The following is a 5,107-nucleotide window of genomic DNA, read 5'->3' as shown; positions in this document are numbered from 1 at the left end:
CAGAGAACAAATTGATGGTTGCCAGAAGGGAGAGGGTAGGGGTATGGGCAAAATGGGTGAAAGGGTGAAGGTTTCACGTTATGGAATGAATAAATCATGAGAATAAAAGTACAGCATAGGGAATATAATCAATAACATTGTAATAATGTTGTATGGTAACAGATGGTAGCTACTCTTGTGAGCACTACATAACCTATAGACTTGTCAAATCACCACGTTGCACACCTGAAACTAATGTAACATTGTGTGTTGACTTCACTCATATGAAAAAATTTAAAGAAAAAGAAATTCTGGTCCCAGAATAAAATTAATTTCTTTACATTGTATCTATATGAGATGATAGATGTTAACTAAATCGATTGTGGTAATCAATTCACAATATATACAAATTGAACCATCATGCTGTATACCTTAAATTTACATAGTGATTATATATGTCAATTGTTTCACAATAAAACTGGAAAAAAGAGAAAAAATAACTTATATTGTATATATGAAGATGTCAATTTTATTTTTAAAACAAAAAAGTACATTAAAATCAATAATTACAAAATAAATAAAAAGAAGCAATAAATACAACATATGGTAAAAAAATATATATATTTTAAAGATTTTATTTATTTACCTGACAGACAGAGATCACAAGTAGGCAGAGAGGCAGGCAGAGGGGGTGGGAAGCAGGCTCCCCACCGAGCAGAGAACCTGATGCGGGGCTCGATCCCAGGACCCTGGGATCATGACCTGAGCTGAAGGCAAAGGCTTAATCCACTGAGCCACCCAGGCGCCCCATGGTAAAAATATTTTAAAGCTATAACTAATTAAGAGAAACTATAAGTGGAAGAAGAAAGAATATGGGAAAAGAAAGACTTGGAAAAAGTCTTGAAGTATTTTGAATGAGAATGAGGAATACCTACTAATGACAATCTGCTACTTTCTAGGACGGCAGCCATCATAGTCACTCATATATCACATCCTGGAGTGTCTCTTTTGGCTCCTAGTATTTTTTTCTTTTTTAAAGACTCATATGTTTATGTTTGAAACTAAGTACTATTTTCCCACTAGTATTTACATATTTATTTTGCTTAGTTTTTAAATTTTTAAACATAATGTGTAAAACTCATTATTATAGCCATTTATTTATTTATTTATGTTGTTTTTTTAATTGTGTTATGTTAGTCACCATACATCATTAGTTTTTGATGTAGTGTTGCAAGATTCATTGTTTATGTGTAACACCCAGTGCTCCATGCAATACATGCCCTCCTTAATATCTACCACCAGGCTCACCCATCCCCCCACCCCACTCCCCTCTAAAACTCTCAGTTTCTCAGAGTCCACAGTCTCTCACGGTTCATCTCTCCCCATGATTTACCCCAATTATTTTTCCTTCCCTTCTCCTAATGTCCTCCATGTTATTTCTTATGTTCCACAAGTAAGTGAAACCATATGATAATTGATTTTCTCTGCTTGACTTATTTCACTCAGCATAATCTCCTCCAGTCCAATCCATGTTGATGCAAATTTGGGTATTCATCCTTTCTGATGGTTGAGTAATTAATATTCCATTGTATATATGGCCCTCATCTTTATCCATTCATCTGTTGAAGAGCATCTCAGCTCTTTCCACAGTTTGACTATTGTGGGCATTGCTGTTATGAACCTTGGGGTGCATGTGGCCCTTTTTTTCACTGCATCTGTATCTTTAGGGTAAATACCCAGTAGTGCAATTGCTGGGTCATATGGTAGCTCTATTTTTAATTTTTTGAGGAATCTCCACACTGTTTTCCAAAGTGGCTACACCAACTTGGATTCCCACCAACAGTTTAAGAAGGTTCCCCTTTGTCCACATCCTCTCCAACGTTTGTTGTTTCTTGCTTTGTTAATTTTTGCCATTCTGACTGGTATAAGGTGGTATCTCGATGTGGTTTTGATTTGAATTTCCCTGATGGCTAATGATGAACAACACCCTCCCAGTGTCCCCACCCCCAAAAACCAAGAAACAAAAAAAACAGATAATCAAGTTAAAAAATGGGTATTTTAGCCATCTTAAAGTATACAATTAAGTGGTATTTATACCTTCACAATATTGTCCAAACATCATCAGCATGCAGTTCTAGATTATTACTCTGGAAGAAAACTCCATACTATTAATCAGTCACTACTCATTTTTTTTTTCTTTCCCCCAGCTCCTGGCAATCACTAATCTATTTTCTGTCTCTATGAATTTTCCTATGCTAGATATTTCATATATTTCATTCCATATGTCACAAAACATATGGGGTTTTTAGTATCTGGCTTTTTTTTTTTTTTACTTAATATAGTATTTTTAGGGTTCATCCATGTTATAGAATGTACCAATACTTCATTCTTTTTTTTAATTGACAATTTTTTTAAGAGCTGTGTTAGATTCATGTAAAATTGAGTGAAAAATCCAGAGCATTCCCATGTCCCTCCTCTCTCTCCCCATAATTTCCTATTAACACTTTGCATTGGTTTATTACATTTGTTACAACAGATGAACCAATAATGATGCATTATTTTCAAATACAATCTCTATATGGGGTCCACATTAGGGTTCATTTTTTGTGTTGTACATCCTGTTGGGTTTGACAAATGTTTTCTATTTTTGATACTTAATATACCCTTTATAATTTTGAAGTCAAATTTATTAGTAGATATTCTGGTTTTGCCTTAAAATATGTTTTATTTTACTCTATTTTGACTTAATGCAATTAAAAATATTTTATTTAATAAACTCGGAAGGTTAGCTATCCCCCTCCTTTTTTTTTCTTCCTCTCTGATCAGTCTAATTTTTTGCTTGTTATTTTTATCTGCTTGTGCAGGCCTAATATATAATTTATAGGTTTTCCCTTAGAAGATCTCATGAAAATGTGTTTTTTATCAGTTAAATTCTTTCACGATGTATTAAGAAACATGTTTTTCTTTAGCTCACCAAATTGGGGTTTAATTTATTTTCTCAGCTCCAATGCCAGTTTGAAAAACCATGGGGAAAGAGAATGATTGGTGGCTTGATTAAGACACCGCAATCACTGATGCAGTCGCTGTAGCTGATGGATGAGTGACTGGATTGCCCCATCAAGGATCCAGTTCCCTGTCACTCCTGATGTACTTGGAGCTGGTCGTAGTCATGCAAAGCATGGTGATTCTCAGAAGAGATGTATGGATTTGACAGATCTCAGTTTAAGGGAGAGGACCAGAGGAAATCAGAAACCAAATTTTTTATCCCCTCTGCAGGACTTTTTCCTTATTGTCAGTAGACTTTAAATTCCATTAGGGTGATGTTTTTCCTTTTTTTGTGTGTCCTCACAAAGTAGAAAAGTGTCATATATTAGGAATATTATGAAGTAGAGGAATAGATTCATAAATAGGATATTTAATATCTTATCTGTAGAATACACTTTGCTGGGCTGTAGTGATAAAATGCTTAGTAAGGCATAATTCCTGCCTTAAGATAGTTCTTTATTCTAGTAAAGTCTCTTTGTTTTTTGAATGTCTTATCATTCCCTCATAAAGTCTACTCAGAATGGGATTGCCAGAACAGTCTGGCAACAAATATTTAATTGATGGTGTCAGATGGTGAATTCAAGGTCACTACTTTGTCAGGAACTATGGGCTACTTGGAGACCCTTCATTGCTTGTGGATTTGCCCAACCTTAGAGATGAAGATTTGATGTATGATATTATCCCTGACATTTCTACAACTGTGATTCCAATAGAACATCACCCTTCACATTTTCTTTCATTGCCCACCTCTGGCCTTTGATCCTGAATCTCTAAGTTTAAAAGGACAAAATCCATTAAAATAAGTGGAGGAGCAGCAGCAGCTTGCTGGCTCAGTTGGCGGAGCATGCCACTCTTGATCTCTGAGTCCTGACTTCAAGCCAATACTCAGCATTGAGCTTACTTAAAACAACAATGTTTGAAAGCCAGAGAACCGCCCCCAGGTCACCTGTTGATCAGCCTGGCTGACTAGCATTTGTCATAGTAGCTGTCATGGGAGTGCAGGGGAGACCATCTCCCTGGAGTTGGATTCACTTTCCCCAAGTGTGGTCAGACCTACAAGGTGCACTATCTGGGGATACTTGAAGATGGAAAGAAACTTGATTATCTCAGGGACAGAAACAAGCTCTTCTGAGAAGAAGGGGTTGTCCACAAGAATATGGATCAGAAAGCCAAACTGACTATCTCTCCAGACTACATTTTTGGTGTGGTGCCACTGGGCATCCAGTCATCATCCAAATGACACTCTCCTCTTTGACTCAGAGCTTCTGAAACTGGAATAACAGGAATGGCCTCCTCCCTGAGCTCCCCATTCTTAGGTGTGTCATGGAAGGATCTGGTACGCCAAGATGCACATGTGAATCCTATGGCACTTTTCCTGACTTTCCACTATACTCTTGTATAAACATGACCCATGAATGTGTTCTGGAACTCAACTTTGCTCTTTCCTTCTCTCCTTCTATGTGTGTTGGCTTAAATTATATGCCATAAATCTCAAGTTACTCATTTTATTTTGTTTTTGTTTTGGGGTAAAGGTTCAGTTTCAGTCTTTTGGATCTAGATTTCTAGATCTAAATCCATCTAATACTTAAGTATTAGTAAAGTATAAATAGCACAAGTAATGGGTTAACTTTATTTTTAAAAATTTTTTAAAGATTTTATTTACTTGAGAGAGAGAGTGCACACACAAACAGTGAGGAGGGGCAGAGAGAGAGGGAGAAGCAGACTCACCTCTTAGGAGGGAGCCTGATGTGGATGGGGCTTGATCCCAGGACCCTGAGATCATGACCTGAACCTAAGGCAGACACTTTACCGACTGAGCCACCCAGGTGCCCCATGGTTTGATTAGTGTGGGAGGGAATGCAAGAATCTTTATTTTGTTATTATTTTTTTGGATGAAATTTTCATCTATTACAAATTAAACATTTTTGCTGTTGCACTGAAAGCTATAGCAGATTTGAGGTTCTGTTGAGGGCTGAATTACTCTCCAAGTTGAGAGATGTCCTTGGGTCAAATTATAAGCCCTACCTGAAACTGAAGTGGGGAGAAGAAGAACCTTTGCATCCACTGCCCAGCCCTAGCCTCA

The sequence above is a fragment of the Lutra lutra genome, chromosome 6 (assembly GCF_902655055.1).
Source record: "Lutra lutra chromosome 6, mLutLut1.2, whole genome shotgun sequence".
NCBI classification, from domain to species: Eukaryota; Metazoa; Chordata; class Mammalia; order Carnivora; family Mustelidae; genus Lutra; species Lutra lutra.
This window is presented reverse-complemented; position numbering follows the sequence as displayed.